The sequence below is a fragment of the Talpa occidentalis genome, unplaced genomic scaffold (assembly GCF_014898055.3).
Source record: "Talpa occidentalis isolate TD23 unplaced genomic scaffold, MPIMG_talOcc4v2.1 talOcc4.3, whole genome shotgun sequence".
In the NCBI taxonomy this organism is placed as follows: domain Eukaryota; kingdom Metazoa; phylum Chordata; class Mammalia; order Eulipotyphla; family Talpidae; genus Talpa; species Talpa occidentalis.
In genome coordinates, this window is record NW_023603184.1 from 66,466,506 (window position 1) to 66,486,471 (window position 19,966).

Sequence of the window (19,966 nt, forward strand, 5' to 3'; positions counted from 1 at the left end):
TTAACACCACTATTCCTTCCTTGCTCATGGTACTCATTGTTCTACCTGCTATTTCTGTAAATTTGGTTTTAGGCAGCAAAAACAAAGTTTTTTTTAAATTAGCATAATGTTTTCAAGGTCCACTTATAGCATGCATCAGAATTTCCTTTTTAAAACTGAATAATATTAAACTGAAAGTATATAATATATTCTGTTTACTTATTTACCCATTAGTAGACATTGGGTTGGTAACATCTTTTGACTATTTTTAATATCATTGGTCTACAAATATCTGTTGGAATGCCTGATTTAAATCTTTTGGGTATATAACCAGGCATGGAATTGTTAGATTATATGCCAGATTATGTTTTGTGGTACTCCAAACTGTTGTCCATTGCTGCTGCATTATTTTCTATTTCCACCAGCAACAAAGGTTCCAATGTCTTTATATCCTCATCAGTAATTGTTATGAATTAAAAAAATAATAAAACTTCTGTATTTGTAGTTTAGGATAACTTTTGAACAGTTACAGTTTTAAATGTTAGTCTGTTAGGCTGAGAATCAGGAGGTTTTGCAGTGCTTGGACATTGTTTAATTTTTTCACTAATCTCCAGTTAGTTTCCCATGTGTAAAACTAATCTAAGATATATACATCAACTGAATAAATATTGTACCATTCACTCATGTTGAGCACCATACTGGGCATGAGTACTGTCATATGCCCATGCCAAATTTCAGTGTACTTGAGAAATTATATCAAATGAATTATGGGTTCTTTAACCTGTGGCAAGAACAATTTGTTGACATGGGGGAGAGTCTGTTATATCATCCTACATTTAATTCTTTACAGAACTGATAAAGTCATTGACATGTGTGATCATATGTATCTGTAAAGTAGTAATCACTATCTCTGGGAGGTCAGTATATGACAACAAAAGTGTATTCACTATCCTCTGATGGTTCCATCTGATTCACAAAAATCCTTCTGCTCCAGGTTATTTTACCACTGTATTTAATTTGGATAGGCTGTATGGTTCTGACAGTATTTGAGATGTAACAACCTAAGTGCTACTGTTTTTCTCTCTTAATAACTTGTACTTCTTTAAAAACAAATATCGTAGTGGGAAGAAATCTAGCCTGGCTTCTGGCCTGACCTTGTTAATTGATCACTGCACTCTCCCTCTGGGCCTGGCTGTCATTGTAGGACACACTCTTAGCAGTTACAAGCAATTTTTTTATGTCTTGAACCTCAGGTTAACTGCCAGCCTAACCTGGATGAATATCAAGATTTCACATTGCACATGGAAAAACTGAGGCTCAGAAAGTTGATTTTTCCATTAGTGCCTCCTTTTATGAGTCTCCAGTCAAAGGATGAGAAATCCAAGGTCAGATAGCTTTGGAATACTTGAGAGTCCAGATTTCCCAAATCCTAGAGAATTGGGGTTTGGGGAGCAGGCCTGGGGTCTAGGACCCCAGGTGGGCTCTTTCTCAATGCTTGTCTCTGGTGAGGGAAGAATTAGACTTCAAGACCAAAGTTACAGAAAAGCAAGAGATTTATTGATAGGTAAGAGGAAGGACAGGAAGGCTCTCTGAGCAGAGAGGGGTCCCTAGTGGGTAGCTGCTGAGGGGCAGAAAAGCAGGAGTTTATGTGGTTATTGTGGGGATTTGGCCTTTGGGTGTCTCTGCATTGTGCTGTTGCTAATTGGCTGAGCCCTAGGCTACAAGGCCCACTGAGTTTGCCCACTGTAGGGTAAGGAAAAATGCCAGGCTTTTCTGCCTTCCCGCCATCAGGATAGATGATGGATCCTGCGTTCCGGAATGCATGCCTGATGGTGGGCACCTGGGAATAGGGTGTGGGCATAGGTAGATGGGATTCACCTGGGCTAAGACTGCTTTTAAGGGCCGTGTCATGGGGATGCCAGGAGAAGCCAAAAGAGAAGCTGAGAAAGCAGCAGCAGAAGCCAAGAGAGAAGCAGAGAGGGCCGGAGAACCCAGATAGAGTGAAGACTTGCTGGGGGCTTGGAGGCCTGCCAGCCTCCCGGCCCCCCAGTACCCCTGCCTGCTGTGTACCTGGTAAACCCCAATAAAAGCCTGCAAAAAGCCACTGAGGGCTCCAGGACTCCTCCTTTACCAGGTCTGCTGGATCAGAAAACCTGCCCTGTGTCCTGTTGTAAGGGTCAGGAATGGACACAGGGCAGGCTTTCTATGATCCAGCAGATCGGGTAAAGGAGGAATTGGAGTCTTCAGTGGCTTTGCGGGTTTTTGTTGGGATTACGGTACACTGCAGGCAGGGGCGCTGGGGGGCCGGTAGGCCTCCCAGCCCCTACAGTAGGTCTTCACTCTGGGCTCTCCAGCCTTTTCTCAGCTTCTGCTGGCATCCCCATGACACTGCCCTTAAAAGCAGTCTTAGCCCAGGTGAAGCCCATCTACCTATTCCAGGTGCCTGCTATTAGGCATGCATTCAGGACCGCAGGGATCCATCATCCATCCTGATGGCAGGAGGGCAGAAAAGCCTGACATTTTTCCTTACCCTACAGTCCACCCTCTCAGGGTTTTCTGCCATACAATCTATATTTATACAATTTTCTTAGCAAACACAAACAATGCAGCCATGGCCCACAAAAGCAAATACATCACAATGTAACAACAAAATACAGCAGAACACAAATAAGTCCAGGCAGGGCCCCAACCTAGTGCAAAAGACAATTATTAGTACAGCAGATGAGCCACCAAATCTGCTGCTGAAGGCACTGCTCATAGGAGGGAGGGGAACCACTCATGGCATCTACTGTGACACACCAGGAGCCGTCAGTCTTCCTGGCCTTCTCTGGCTGTAGTCTCGGCTACAAGCCACACACAGCATCCACCCCCAGGATGCACTCGCTCTGGGATTGGCGATTCTATTCTGTTGGGGTTAATCGCCAACCCTCAGGTTTCTGTCTGCATTCGCGCCAACATTCGGCTTTCATAGCCACCAATGCGACTCGCAGACCCCTGCACTCAGGCCAACCCACTGCACAAGCACACGGGTCGGGGATCCTTGGATCCAAACTCTACATTCAGCTTGGGCTCTACCCCAAGCCATGTTCCCCACCCATCCCCCAAGGACGGGTTCCTCAGCTCCTCACCCTCACTTGACAACGAGCAGGGCATCACCCACAGGTGATTTTACGAGACTCACTGTCCTTCCTCAGCTTACTTAGTGCTTAACAGCCACTCAGGGCTTCCCAAACTTAGCATCAGCACCAGCTTTTGCCTTCTCAGTTGGCTTTTCTCCTCTGCCTGGCTGCTGGGCATGCACAGGCTGCTTTTGGCCATCAAGGCCCCCTGGCCACCCCCAGATTCCCATCTCCTGGGGTTTACAAACAATAGCATCCTCCCCGAGGGTCCCAAAAACTTAATTTGCCAAAGTTCCTCCGCCTTCTGGCAGGATTGTCAGTCCAAGTTCATCAGTCCACGTCCGTTAGCCTCTCCCTGCATCAGCACTGGTGAGCTCCTAATCGTGGTTCTCTCTTCAGGCAACTCTTGCTGCCTCAGGGGTCGTTGGCTGGTCTTCTTGGGCGTCTCCTCCTCCTCCTCCTCCTCCGGGCGAGGTCCTATCCCGTAGCTCCCGGTTCTTGTCCACCTTCTGTGCTGCCCTGACGCCTCCAGCGCAGTCACAGGCTCAGTCTGCTACTCCTTAGTCCCTCTAGGTCTTCGGAGGTTTCCATACCCGTCTGCATGGATCATCTTGCCGACTTACGCCAATTGTAAGGGGCAGGAATGGACACAGTGCAGGTTTTCTGTGATCCAGCAGACCGGGTAAAGGAGGAATCGGAGTCTTCAATGGCTTTGCAGATGTTTATTGGGATTACCAGGTACACGGCAGGCAGGGGCGCTGGGGGGCCGGTAGGCTGGCAGGTCTCCCAACCCCCAGCAGGTCTTCGCTCTGGGCTCTCTGGCCTTCTCTCGGCTTTTGCTTCTCTTGCTTCTCTCTCGGCTTTTGCTGGCGTCCCTGTGACGCCGCCCTTAAAAAGCATAGTCTTAGCCCAGGTGAATCCCATCTTCCTATTCCAGGTGTCCGCCATGAGGCAAGCATTCAGGACCGCAAGGATCCATCATCTATCCTGATGGCGGGAGGGCAGAAAAGCCTGACACTTTTCCTTACCCTACACCTGCCCTGACCCTACACCCATGTAAACTGGCCTGCCTTCCCTAAATTTGCTTTGGCCTGTTGCTTTAGCACTGTGTTGTTGTGTTGGGGTTCTGATCATTTCACTCTTTACTGGGTTGGTGTAGGGTAAAGAAAATATCAGGCTTTTCTGCCCTTCCGCCATCAGGATAGATGGTGGATCCTTGTCCGAATGCATGCCTGATGGCGGGCACCTGGAGTAGGGTGTGGGCATAGGTAGATGGGATTCAGCTGAGCTAAGACTGTGCTTTTTAAGGGTGGCGTCACGGGGACGCCAGCAGCAGTAGCAGCAGGAGCAGCAGTAGAAGCCGAAGAGAAGCCGAGATCACCAGAGAGCCCAGATAGAGTGAAGACTTGCTGGGGGCTGGGAGGCTGGCTGCCCCAGCCAGCACCCCTGCCTGCCCCAGCCAGCACCCCTGCCTGCCATATGCCTGGTGAACCCCAAATAAAAAACCTGCAAAACTACTGAGGACTCTGACTCTTCCTTTACCCGGTCTGCATGGGATCAGAAAACCTGCACTGTGCCCAGTCCTGCCTTTACAGTTGGGGAGTGCCCTGATCCCATCAGTTGTTTGTTACTCAGTTTGATAGATGGGTTGAGGACACCCGGGCTTGGGGGGCACTCTCCCGGTTCCCACTGATTGCTTCTCGTTCAGCTTGATAAATGGGCTTGGGAACTTGGGGTACCCTTTTTCTAACTGACTGCCAGTTCCCATTTCCTAACTTCCTCATTCAGTGAGCTTCGTACTCTCCCAAGAAATTTCTGACAAAGGTAGAACTTACCTTTTCTCATGACCCAAGATTAAAAGCAGGAAAAATTGTTTCCACTCCACTTTGTTTATCCTTCAGATGTCTTTACTAGGATATGAGAAGTGAGAACAAAAGCTCTGACAGCAAATTTACATTTTTCTTTTTGCTGACTTAATATTTGTTCAGTACAAATTTATCCTGAGATTTTCCTACTAATACTGTGTTTTTAAGCCTCACTGTCTTCTCATGTATTTTTAAATTTAACCAAATAAATTAAGAGAACAGATATACCTGAATTGAAGCTCCAAATGTGATCTTCTATAACTTAAAAATATTGCTGGCTGGCTGTGTCTCCTGAACTCCAAATATTTATCTTGGGGGCAATCTTTCTTTCCTAGCAATTCAGGGCCAAGCGTGAATTTGGCAGGCAACCAAATCCTCCCAGGTGACTTTGATCCCCGAATGACTGACTGCCTTTAAAAAGCTCATGTTTTATTAGAGTGTCTGATTAGAACATGAAGGCAAGTGGTGAAATCATGGTCAGGGCAACCATATGAATATATGGTTCACTCTCAAGAGAGGACTGATTTGGGGTCTATTAAAGTGAAATTATGCAGGTCGTAATGTAGGGCAGCGGTGCTCTGAACAGTGCCACAGGCGTTTCTGCACCTCCTGCTTCAGCCCAAGCATCCGGCAATGTTGTCCTGCCCTCAGAAGCTCCCTTGTCTTAAGAAACCATCTTTTATAGCTACTGCCAGGCATCTCTGCTTTCCAGCCTGGATACTGTATCTTTCTCTGTCCTTCCATTTTGCCCTGTGAGTATCTTGGCCTTGACATGCCTGGCTGTAAATATTGGCTTTCTTCTATGTCACACCTGGGAGCTTATGAGTTCCTTAGGAACAGGAAATGATTTTCATATGTTTTAATATCCTTGGTACTCAACAGAGATTTATTGAAAGAATGAAGGGAGATTGTGAGCAGAAACCAATGTCTTTTTGTCCAGCTGGTTGCCCATCTCTGTGTAGCTCTATTGTAGTATTTAGCATACGTCTTGTAAATACATATTTTTTATTTTATGATTTGTTTTTCTTTAAGTTCTTTAATATTTTATATTTATTTTACATTGTTTTATATTTATATTTATTTTATATTATGTCATTGTTCATTTTTAGACAGTACTTGATTTCTCCCCTCAGGTGTAGCCTGTATAGTTCTTCCTTCCGCAGCACCTGTGATCCATTACCACACTCCATTGTGCACTCCCTCCCCTATTTTGACTCCTCTCCTTCTCTTTCCCCTGCTGGATGCCTCAAATCTATGGATAGTTTTTGCAAGCTTTATCTTTTTCCTGTCCCCTTGTTTGTAAATACTTAATGTCTTGCCTGCCACCTTGCTATGCTATAAACACTTCCAGGGCAGGACATCTAAGGTATTCACCCAGGTGTGCTGGGGCCTCTCCAGAGTAAGGACTCAGAATAAGTCTGTGCAAGAACATCGGAATCTGTGGCCACTTCTTTTTCCAGCATCACTTGTCACCTATCCCTCTAAATATCTGCCAGGTTGCTGCTTTTGCCCCTATTTGTATTTGCAAATCCTTCCTCCACCATGAAACCCCATTTATCTCCTCCTTACCTCACTCCTAATTTTCTTTTAGATCTAATTTAAACATCACATCTTTCATAAGGACCTCTCTGACCACCCCTCCCAGGCTGGGCTGGCTCCTCCCAGGCCCTGCTCACACAGTCCCTGATGTTTACTCTGTCATTGCTTATCCTCTTTTGCGAAGGGGCATTTTCCTTTCTGAACCATAAGTCTGTAGATCTTGTTCTCCAGTCATTCCTGAGCAACCCCCCCCCCCCCACCACGTAGTAGTGGATGCATACAAAACTCATTGCCTGTCTAGGATGCTTAATAAACGTTTTGGGGCCTCTCTGGTGGTGTAGGGGTTAAAGACATAATGCTATCAAGCTATTGCCAGCCACTGCAGCATGAGTTTTATCCCAGGCGGCCAGGGAACAACCCACAGGGCACAGCAGACCTATCTCGCCCTCTGCTCCCCTCAGCAGTGTATTTCAGTAGATCCACCTGTTCTGCTCCCCCGTTTGTCTTTGGTGAATCCTCTCATCCCCACACCTCTGGCCTATACCCCAGTTCTTGTATGCATAAATAAATAAATCTTTAAACAGTTTTGAAGAAATTACTCAATTTTCTCACAAATTTGGCCCATCTTCCCCAATCTGACCAATTTTCCACTGCTCCCCAACTCAACCTCTTTATTTTTTTATTTCTTGTTTTTTTTTTCCTTGATATTGAGGTAACATTAATTTTCAAATGTGTAGGTTTCAGATGCAGTTTCTCATCTCAGCAACTAAATATTTCATGCCACACCCTTCAGTAAATATCCAACCCAGCCTCTTTTTTCTGTGAAGCTTACAGTCTAGTTCCTCCCTACAGTCCTGCCTGAATGCTTTTCTACTTCCTCCTAACTCTGCTTAAAGCCCATTTTCTCCTATAAATGTTCCTTGACTTCATCAGAACCATTTTTTCCCAACTTTTAGAAATCTATTCTATTGTCATCTGGCCCACACGCATAATTTCCAGAGAAAACTCCACCTTGTAGCGTTGCTTATGGCATGTGGCATTCACCTCCACAGTCAGGAACTTGCTCCTGTAGCTTGCACCGCAACACTGGAAATGCTCTCGCCCTAGTGTTCTTTCAAACTGGCTAGGCCAGCCTCAGAAATGCACTTCACTGTGCTGTGTATCATTATGAAGGGACTGGAAACAGTGGGCATGAGAAAGTACTAGTGAAAAATTGTTTTTGATATTGCCAGGGAAACATCAAAGTACTCATCATGGGCAAAAATATCCCCAGGATTAAGTTGGACTTCTTGGCCCTTATTTACAGTTTTATGTTATTTTTACCTACTTTTTTTTTTTAAACTATCTTCTCTGTGTTTGAGGCCTTTATGTTTCTAAATCTAAAGCTAGAACAGGTTTAAGCAAGTTATCTTTGCCTCCAATTTCAGACCTTTTCACAGTAGACTTGGGGGTGGGAGGAGCGGGTAGGGGAACTTCATCCTTGTTCTAGTAATGTTTCCCAAGTAGCTCTGGCATCTTCTGCAAGTTACAATTTCTTTCTGCACCATTCAAATGAAAGGCGAAATTGGATGATCTGAAATGACTACAAAAAAGATGGCACACCTTTCTCAGCCTTTCTATCACCACCCTTCTCTCTCACATTTATTTTTCCATTTAGCTACTACAGTGTTGTTACTGCTCCAGCTAGGTACACCCTCCCAGTCCTAATCAGGAAAGCCATCATGATTGTTCTTTGCCCACTGACGTTTAATACCCTGCCCATCATGAGTCAAAATATGCTCCTTCAAACATAACTAAGTACCCACAAGTATGCTCATATTTTCTTGTGCATAGTTCATTTTATAGAATCTTTAATTTGTTTGTATTCTTTTCTACAGACTTTTTAAAAATCCCCCATCATAACATCAAATTTTCTTCAGATCTTTGTCTTCTGATATGTTTCTACCCTCTTCAGAGTGTTATGAAGTTATCTCCCAATAGTAAGAACCAGAACACCAAACTACAGGCAAAATGATAAGGGTGGCAAGAAGATTTTTTTCAGAAAAAGAATATGGAAAAAGGAAGGATTAACCTTTTGCTTACAGAGGATGATGTCATGTTAAGAATGTTAAAAAGCAGGTATTTCTGACCCTTATTTTCTTCTTCTATATGTGAGATGCTAAAGAGAGAATAGCCACCCAATATGTCATTGCCAAGAAGGTGAGAGAACACCCAGCTGCATTAAATATTGAAAAATTACAGACTATATCAGTGAAATCACAGGACTGAAAGGCTGAAGAGTTGCACCTGTGTTTTAAGTTACTGCAGATAACTCATGAAACATGAGAGAGATGTGAGGAGGAAGGTGGCTGACAGAACAAGGCCCATGAGGTGACAATCAGAGCAGCAGCACACCAAGAGAAGGAAGGAAGGGGGAAGTGACTAGCATGAAGTATTCTAGCACCGGATATGCATTCTGGTGCTACTCTTTCTAGCTGTGTGATTCTAGGCCGGTGACTTAGTTCTGTGCCTCCATGTCCTGATCTGGAAGATGTTTGTGGTAATAGTTAGCTCTGGTTGGTTGATGCGAACAGAAAATTAAATATTGATTGCTAAGCATGTATACAAACACCCACCAAAGAGTGAAAAATCAAGGAATGTTGACAAATATTACTTAGTGACAAACTCTTGAGCAGACTGAAGGTGGCCTTTGAGTGTATAGGAAAGAAAACATTGCTTACCCGGCAGCCACATGGGTTCCTGGGCATCCGTGGTCTTAGTCAAGTCCAACTACACTCATTACCTATTTGATAACAGATAAGAAGACACACAGTGGAATGCTATAGTGAGTGTCTGTTTTCTCTTAGCCAGGTATAAAATGATGCTCACGTAGACATGATGGGGAAATAAGGGGAAAGCATGAATGCACTTTACAAAAAGATGTGGAAATAGAACAAGTTTTCTCAAAGCTTGTTGACTAACAAGTTGCCATAGAGTTGTGGAAGAATTTTGCCCTGTAGGACATAGAACTCTGATCTTAGTCTCATCTTGCTCAAAAATCTTCATCTATGACCTATGAGAAAATTGAAAAGGACAAAATACTTAAGTATTCATCTTTTACCCAAAGGTGAGAGTCATCAGAGAAAGGAAAACAGCTTAAAGATTTTGATTATCTGCGATGTTATCAAGCTAGTTTTAAGAGTTACATGTAAAATCCTGCATTTACATTGAACAATGTGGAGGAGTTGGCACCAATTCTTGTTTTTCAATGACTTAAAGTCTAATATTAGGTACAAACATCACAGGTCTTCAGGACATCAATTGAAAGTCATTCTCCAGACAAAGGAAGAACACCCACTGTGTTCTTCAGATGTGGTTAGAACGCATCTTTATATCCGGGCTATGTGGCAGGCTTTGTTTTATCCGCTTTACAGACATCAAGGGATATATATTTGTGTCAAGTTCATGATGCCACATTTTAAAATATAGGTTGAGAAACAAGACAGAGTCCAGCGGAAGTATCAGGATGGTACAGACATAGGATGTCCCTCAGAGAAGTGAACACAAAGAGGATATAGACACCTTTAATTTAATTTGAAATATTACCTGGAAAAGACAGTGGCATCCAGAAATAACAATGAGATCCAACTTAAAGAAAGCCTTTTATAAGACTAGCGAGAGTTCTCTAGTCTTTTTGACCTCCTGAGGGCACTGGTCAACCTGGGAAAATCTCTTGTGTGCGTTCCTGGGAGACAGATTGCCCCCGGGGGTGGGTTAGATGACTTCTGGGGTCTCTTTCAATTCTACATACTGTGACTCACTATTAACACATGATAATGAAAAACTATTTTTAAATATAAAATATTTAATGATTTCTGACATTCCACCTAAGACATAAAACCTCCTTTCTCTCACCAATACTTTACCAGTTACCCAAACCACAAATAAGCTGCTAAGATAAATCACAATTTTAGATGAAAGAGAAGCAAAATAATGACCTAAAAAGGTACAACACCCAGGAAAATGTGCCCTGATAACCACCCTTTTTTTCTTCAAGCCCATGAAGAAAAGAGACTTCAGTTCCAGCTCTGTTCCTCATCTGATTCCATAAATACCCTGTCCCTGGAATGATGACAGGAAGCTGACTACAGCCTCTATGTTTTTTTATCTTTCATCTTCACAGAGGTGTGTTCCTGAGGGGAGGCAATTATGGGCCATCAAGTGCTTCAGAAATATCAAAATATGGCTCTCCAAAAAAGTCCTTTTCCCTCTTAAAGGGTACAACTCACAGAATTGTTTTTTCTTTTTTTTTTTTTTTTTTTTTGAGATATGACTTCTACACACTTTTCTCTACCCCTCCCCCATTTTCTTTCACACCCGTAAGTTTTCAACTGACTTCTCAGACATTTCTGCTGTTATCTATCACTTCACACTCCAGATGAGATTGTTTGCTTCCAGTTTTTTTTTTTTTTTGGATAAATATGCCCCCCAAACTGTACCTGTTCCAAAAATTATTATTAATACTTCCACATTGTACCTTTTTCCTTCTAAAGTAAATGGCTGGTTGTAAGCAATGCAAGTCTGATTCTATTTATAAGAAGGAAGCTATTCTGCTTCTAGACAATTTTATTATCCTTTGGCTTGAAGACTGACCTTGGTTTATTGGCCCAAGATGATTTTTAGCAAAATCATGTCTGCATAACTGCAGAGGTGATGACACTTACATTGGGCTTTTCGGCTGTGCTGCTGGGAACTGCACAGGGCAATTTAACCTCAGATATGCTGGTGCTGAATCCTGGGGCTGGTACACAGGAGACAGGATATGTGGCAGGAGTCATTGTCACTCATTGTGAAGTCAGGCATACTTCTGAAGACAGTAAAGAAGGTTGAATTAAGACAGAAGCCCCAGCCACCAAAATATAGTGTTCAAAGGTCAGTGGAAACAAGACGAACTGTGATACCATGGTTCACCTTTGCCATCCCTTCCAGGCAGGATGCCCGTAGTATTGTGGTAAGAGAATGGCCTCTGGGTCAGGCCACCTGGGTTAGTTTCTGCCTCTGCCTAGGAATCAAGTCCCAAGTCTCCTGACACTAACATCTGTGCTATGTTCTCCACACCCAGCTGCCTGTTCCTGTACCCTTTTACTGACTTGAGAACCCAACACAACTTAATCCTCATTACATCTGTGAAGACTACATGAATAGACCAAGATGTTGCTGGCTATTCAAAAGATATGAGTCCCTGAATTCCACCTCCACTTATAACTCTGACTTTAGACCTGAGACCTTATTTTGTGATCTGTAAAGTGGGATCAACAGTGCATGGAACTTTTTGAGGATAACATGGGATTATGGGTGTGAGAGCACCTTTGATAATGTTTCTATTCCAAAGAAGGTAGTTAAAATCTCTGTAATATGATTGCCAGGCACTGCCGAATATGGGCAGAGTTTGATGTGGGCTGACCATTGTCAGTCATCCACATATGACTGTGCCCAGGACAGGCTCACCATGTGCAGAAAATCTTCTGCCCCAAGTTGACATGAGTCAAGTCTTCCTGGCCAAGGCAGTAGATTCCTCTGCATCTCTTTCCTGCTATTTCCCACCTGTCACATGGACAAGAGTTTCCAGCAAGAGAATGATCATATGGACACACCTTATATCATGAGTGTTTGAAATGAAAAAGGTGGCACTTTGGATGAAAGGAGGAGATAAGGCACCCTTTTTCATAACCAGTGCAAAGAGATAGAAGACTAGACAGTCCATGTTGAGTGTGTCTGTATGTGTCTGTGCCACTCCCAGTGCATTTATGCTGCCCGGGATGGCTCTGAAGAGTTTCTTCCATCAAAGTAGGTCGAGTGTGGATAGGCACAGACACGCCAGGATCAGAGTTAGTTCCAGGTGGTTTTCATTCTTTTACTCATCAGTTAATTGATTGATTCATGCATTCAGCAAATATCATGTTGCCAAGTTATATGCTAGATACTGTTTCAGACTCTGGGTATGAAATACTGAAGAAAATAAGAGCTGTTCTTATGTGAAATGAACTTTTGAGTAGGGCAAGTAGGCAGCATAGCAAGCCAACAGGTGGATAAAAAGGATTGAAAAAAGTATTTCATATTTTGATAAGTGCCCTGAAAAATGTTACTTAACTACTTTCAATCTCGCTTTCATTATCAGTCAAATGGAACTTATAGTATGAAACCTGCAGGATTCTTGTGAGAAAAGCATGGAACATGGAGCTGGGTACACGAGGGGTGCTTAATCAATATTAGTTCCTTTGAACTTTTTCTTTATTATGTTTTCCTTCTTGCTCCCAATTTTGTAAGATGGGTGAAAGCAATTTGAAATGAAATTATAAAGAGAAAAGGTCTCAGAACAATGCTGTGTGGTCTTGAGAGCTATTGAGCCAAAGAGAAGAGAGGTTGTACCCATTGGCCTCCATGTTTTCAGGGAGGGAGGTATATAGGTGATTGCCTGTACATGGGTGTTAAGTACCAGATGGTCTCACTCATAGCAGGAATTTAGAAAACCTAAATAAGGGACCAGGAAAAAGACTAATTATAATAAAGGAAAAATCAAAACCAGCAGGCAACTATAAACCAGAGAGACACTGCGGGGGGATGGGGGAGGAGAGGAGGGATTAGGCCCAAAATAAGGGTGGTGCAATTGTATGGGAAATATAACCAAGATGAAAATGCATACATTGTGCAAAAATGAAAAATGATGTAAGAATTATATGAAATAAAAAAATAACAACAAAAAAAACTTCAGTAGAAGATGGCAGAATTTCCTTCCTTTCCATTGCTGGAAGCATCCCGGAGTCCACCCCAGCTTCCAGTAAAGAAGGCCAGATCCTCACCTTATAGCTTAGCTCCTCCCCACTCAATCAGGCATCTCCTTATATAGCTACCTATTTTTTTCATCAATTACCTTCGTTGGGTAAATGGTGCCACCATTTACTGAGCACTTAGTATGTGCTTGGCCCTGTGCTGTACATCAACCATCTTATTAATTCTCAGAAAAGCATTAAGAGATATATAAAATTCTCCCTTTTTATAACTGAAGAACTTGAGAATGAGCATTTAAGAATTTAAGAGACTTGAACTCTCAAGGAAGTCATAAAGATAACATGCTAAACTGCCTAGGAGTTACCACGGTGATCTCATTTCAATTTAGCATCTTGTACTAGGCTGGCCTGGCTACAGACCTGCTGCTTGCTCCACTGTGGCTTCCACTGTTAGTTCCTGGCATCTTCTGGCTTTTTCAAGTTTATAGTTCAGCTCTGTCTCAGTACCCACTTTCCTCCTATATCCCTGGTGTGGCCAGGATAAGTGAGGTTAAATTCACATGAACCTAAATGCATCCTCCCATGTCTGCAGTGACTAGATAGGTAGAATTAAGAAAATGTATGATATTAGAGAGTGGTGGAGACTGTGGTGAGGAAAGGACACCCCATCTAAATAGATGCTGAGCTGCAATTTTTTTTGTTGTCATACTAGAAAGTGAGCATTGTCAGTGAAGCTTATTCTTGGCCTTATATATGAAATTTCCATATTTTTTTTAACACGATACAATCTAAACAAAACATATGTGCACATTCATAGGCTACCAGGTTTTGAGGACTGGATTTAAGGATTCAAATTTCAAAATTTTACCTGGGGAGGGTGCCTATATAATCACGTTTAAACCCTTCATATGGTAAATGTCTCTTTGTATTTATGATATAACTAATTCTATCTACCCAGTCACTGTAGACGTGGGAGTATAAATTTAGGCTAGAGTGAATTTAACCTTGCTTAACCTGGCCACACCAGGGGTATAGGAGGTAAGTGGACACTGAGACAGAGTTTCTCTATGGTCAGTGGCACAGCTGGAGCTCCAACCCAACCTTCCAGCTCTCAGCCCAGTGTTACGCTCACAGCAGCTGCCTTCTTCAGTCCCAGTTTGTCAGGTGCATAGCTTTCTGCACTTCTGATTGGATTTTGAATTTAAAGAAGGTAGGGTTATAGGTCCCCATACAATAACCCTGCCTTCTTTAAAATCAAAATCCAATCAGAAGTGCAGAAAGGGAATTGGATGGGGACTATAACCAAGATGAAAATGCATACATTGTACAAAAATGAAAAATGATGTAAAAATATATAAATTTAAAAAATAATTAAAAAATAAAATAATTAACATTTAAAAAAAGGCAGTTAGAAAAGAATTGAATTTAGAGGGATTACATGATTGATTCAATTTAATATTTCTTAAGCTACTGTGTAATTGGAATCATCTGTATAATATGTCTTCTCCTTCACAAGCACTCAACTTTTGAGGGTTGTCACCATTGGTATATAAATTAAGAAAAAAAAGGTGGTTGTTATATCAGACAATGCTAGAAGTCTCAATAGTGTGCAATTAAACTTTCTCATTCACACTAATTCCTTTGCAGAGACCTCTAATTGGATGGTTCACCTGGGAGAATTTCTTCAAGAGCTCAGATTCCTTCTACGGTGGGACGCTGTCATCCTTACTGAGGTAGGGGGGGCTTTTTATAGGGACTCAGTATGAGAAAGGGCTGCTATATTGCTTTCCATTTGCTAGACCTGTTCTTCTGTCCTACATCTAGATGCAAGGAGAGGTGGAGGTATAATTTTCCTATGTTCCCAGGAATTAAAAAGAAGTGGATTAGTAGATGTATGATATTATCTGTATGAAGGAAAACAATAAGGAAAGGAAAAAAAGAAAGAAAAGCAAGCATTATTTTGTAAACATAACTTTTCTCATTGAAAGTTTGGTTCTGTATGATTGGATTATGAGGATCAAGTTCTGTTGTTGTGAAAGAATGATAATTGTAAATCACTCAGAAGCAGGTGAAGTTCAAGAGGCAGGGGATGAGGATATCGAAAGCTTCTGTCCATCCATATTGTTGCAAAAGGCACTATTTCATCCTTTTTAACAGCTGAGGAGTATTCCATAGAGTATAAATACTGCAGTTTCTTTATCCAGTCATCCATTATCTATGGGAATTTGGGTTGATTCCTTGTCTTGGCTTTTGTGAATGGTACTGCTTTTGAACATAAGGGTGCATGTATCTTTTTGTATTAGTGTTTGTGTATTTTTCAGCTAGATCCCTAGCAGTGGTATTGCTGGATCATATATTTCCATTTTCAGTTTTTTAAGGAATCCCCCACTGTTTTCCATGGAGGCTGCACCAATTTACATTTCCGCCAAGGATGAGAGGTCCTTTTCTCCACATCCTTGCCCATATTTGTTTCCAGTCTTTTTGATATAGGCCACTCACACAGGTGTGAGATAATACTGTGGTTTTGATTTGCATATTTTGAATAATCAGTGATGTAGAGAAATGGAGGTGATTCTGCTGACTGAAATAAGTTAGAAATTGAAAACTGGATGGTTTAACTCATGTGTGGAATATAAACAATCAAAGGAAACAGACTGGTAAAGCACAACAACAACAACAATGAAAAAAACAGCTCTATTCTGTGACAACTATGTGGTTGCCAGTGGGGACAGGACAGAAGAGAAAGGAAGTAAGGCTTCAGTATGATAGTGGTGCTGGAGCCCTGGAGGTGAGTGTGTGAAGCGTGTGGTAGTCCAGGTGTGAAGCTGCACTCCCTAAGTCACAGTTTTGTAGGAAATTGCTAAGTCAATAAAATTTGATTTATAAAAACTTCTATTAATTGGTTTCCAAAAGCATTCTCATAAGCACAGAGAGCATGAGATTCTATGTGATCCTCTGAGGTTGACTCAGTGAAAATGTTCTAGAACCTGAATAACCAGCAGTCAGAGGCCCCCACTGATTCTGTCTCAGCATTTTGAAGAAAATAGGGTATGGGAAAATTTGACTATTTCCAAGGAATGAACCAATATCTCCCTGCTTGGTATTTTTGCTTCTAAAGACATTGCAGTTGGGCAAACCCTAGGAGGTGTGGGGGTTTCTTTTACAATTACAGAAATTTTTCCCTTCCATATTTCGGAGTCAAACACCACTGTTTATTCCTCTCCTAATTCTGAAATTAAAGGAGAGGAATTAAATGCTCTTTATGCAAATACAAAACCCCAAACCAGGTGAAAGACATCAGACATGTAGTGGGCTTTAATTCAGAATAAAATTACTAACCAGACTTTCACAAGAATAACATCTTTGTGATTAATATTCAGATTAAGTCTCAAAGCTCCAGATATTGCCCAAATTGAATTACTTCCTACAAAGTTAATCTGTCTATAATTTGATTTATCCTTAGGAAGAGTAAGCTTGATATCTACTTTGATATCAAGACTTTCACTACACTGTGGACATTTCTCCCATAGCTTTGCTTCTAGGTGCCCAGGGAGAAAGTCCATAATAGTCACCAACCAAATATTAAGAATCTGATCTTCAGCATCTAGCTGCTTGAAAGTCTGCTAGAGCTGCTGTAATAAGCACCATAGATTGTCTGGTTTAAACGAAAGAAACTTATTTTCTCTCATTTCAAAGTCTGAGATCAAGGTGTGAACAGGCTGGATTCTCCAGAAGCTTCTTTTCTTGTCTTATAGACAGCCGTCTTTTCCCTGGGTCTTCACGTGGGCTTTCCTATGTAGATGTCAGTGTCTGAATTTCTTCTCCTCATAAGGATACCAGTCACATTTGATTAGAGGCCACCCCAATGCCCTCATTTAAATTTAGTTACCTCTTTTAAGACCCTGTTTCCAAATACAGACATACTCTGAGTTTCTGGGGATTAGGGCTTCATCATGTTAATTTTGAGGGGGCTCATTTCAGCCCACAACAGAGGCACCACTTTCCAAACTCTGGACAATGTTCTATGATGTGTTACTAAGTGGCCTCGGTGAGGGGGAAGGGGGCAAGTTGAAAGTTCAAGCAGGGCCTCCCTGGTGGTGCAAGGGGTTAAGCACAGCACTATGAAGCTATCCACAGCCACTGTAGCATGAATTGGATCCGCAGCCAGGGAGGTGACCCACGTGGTGCAGCAGACCTCTCCTGTCTCGCCCGCTGCTCCCGTCAGCAGTGTATTTCAGTCAGTCTGCCTGTTCTGTTCCCTGCTCTGTCTCTGGTGAATCCTCTCACCGCCCCCCTACCACACCTCTGGCTTGTACCCCAGTTCTTGTATGCATAAATAAATAAAAACAAATATTAAAAAAAGAGAAAGTTCAAACATAAAGCATTCATTGCTGTCTTGAAACTACATGTTACATACAACTTGGAGTTATTCTTCAGTTCCTTGTCTGATATGTTCCCTTTTGACTTCAGTTTGCTCGAGTCTTCTACTTGAAGAAACTTGACATATTTACATATCATATCCATAGGGATCCCCAGCCTACATGTTTCTTCCCATTGACAGACATCTCCCATTCATCATCTTCAACACAAGCTTTAAAATGATATACCTCCTGGTTTTACCTTGTGTTTCTAATGCATCTCTCTTTAAATTCTGTCCTTCCAATTTTTACATCATAGGACCTCTTTCTTACTTGCTTGCAGCAAGGACCAGGTTGTTACAGATGCCGTCCTCTATTCAGACCAACAGGAAATGGGGAGAAGAGGAGAGGTGCCTTACAAGCTATTGGGAATGATGAGAAAATATATTATTGAGCAAATGAATATAATAAAGATTCCAGCACAACTTCCAGCCCAGGTGCAATGAACATTGCAATGCAGGCATAATCAGCATGTTTGCTTACTTACAGCTCCTTCCCTTTCAAGATTCATAGCCGGGGCCTCAGCACTCTTATCTACAAGGTCAGGCAGCCAACTAGTTGGTCTCTCTCTCTCTAAGGCCATCCCCGAATGCCTGCATCTTTCCCCCTTGCTTTGCCCCCCTTGTCTGGGGACTTTGCTGCATATGGTTGTGCCTGCTGAAAAATAATGCTATCCATGTAACAGATATGGACACAGTTGTGTATAAAAGGAATGCTTGGTCTTTGGTGCTCAGACCTTACAGGGCTACCCAGGTCTGGGACCTCATGCATGAGTAATAAAGCTTCTCCTGACCTTACCATTCCTGAAGTACTGCTTGGTCTTCCTTTGCCTGGGTAAAAGGCCAGAATTTATTTCTGCAACAGGAAGGCAGATATGCAATATTGGTAGGTACTGACATAGACTCGCCTCTCTTTCAAAATTTTGTTCAAAGTCTAATTCTATTTCTGATGTCCAAATCATGCTACTTTAGACAAAGTTGCTATTAATGATGTATTTGATACAAAAATTATCTGGAAATTGAATGGGCAACCACTAACACTATCATCTGGCCCTTTTATAGTCCTGTGTTCATCCACGCCATCCTCTCATACTCCATGTCTGCGCTACCGAATTGTCTTTCTGTGTGTATGAAAATGGGGTATTAGCTGAAGGCACATTATCATTTGAGTTCATCTGGGCATCTGTCTCCTATACAATCCACAAATACCTTAAAAACCCAAATGATGAAGCCCTATTGTCATACATTCTAAAATATTCAATGTATACCCTATTCACCCCCCTCTTTTTATATCTGTGTGAACTTGTGACCAGAAAGTGAAAATGAATTGATCAGTGTCCTAAAGTGAAAATGAATTGATCAGTGTCCTATCAGAGTAATTTTCTGATGGAACTCAACTGGAACCCACGTCACTAGTCACACGTGAAGTCTCTCACCACCCTGTTGATGATATTTCTGATTCCAAATCTGCAGTCCTTTGAAGGAACTCCAAATGGGACATTCCTTTTTAAATCAAAGGCAACATTTAGAATTCAACTGGAGCCAGAGATCAGAGAAAATGTAAGTGTCCTTAACATCAAGACTGGTGGTCACTGTAAATTCAGCCTCCTCCTCATTTAGCTATAATATGTTAAGTCAACTGAAAGGAGTCACAGATCTAAACAGAAATAAAATATAATCTGTTACATAAATAAAAAACAATCAACAATCAGTCAAGACCAAGGAGCCAACCAAAAAGACCTGGAAACTATGGGAAAGAGTTTTGTTTGCAGGTAGAATTGAGAGATACTTACAAGTATGTGATTGAGGTAGCAGTAGGAAAACACTCATCATCAAATATTTTCCTAAAAATTCTTAGTGCCAAAAATCTACCACTTGCATACATTTGTTTGGATTTCCTATTCTGTTTTTTTCTATTCTGGGTTTTTTTTTTTTTTTTTGAGTCCTTAGTGATTTGAAACCAGACCTTGAATACATGATACCACTTTGAGAATGAGTCTTATGGACCAAATTGGATTCCACCCCTCCCACCATAGATTGAAGTCCCCATCCCCAGTGTGACTATATTTGGAGACAGAGTCTTTGGGAGGGCAGTTAAGGTTAAGTTTGTTCATTCATTAATGTGGGGCCCAAATTCTATAAGACTGGTATCCTTACAAGGAGGGGAAGAGGTACCATATCTCCCTCTCTCCTTTCTCTCTATACCCACAAAGAAAAGGCCATCTAAGGATACAGTAAGAAGGCAACTGTCTCCAAATTAGGAAGAAAGGCACAGGAGAA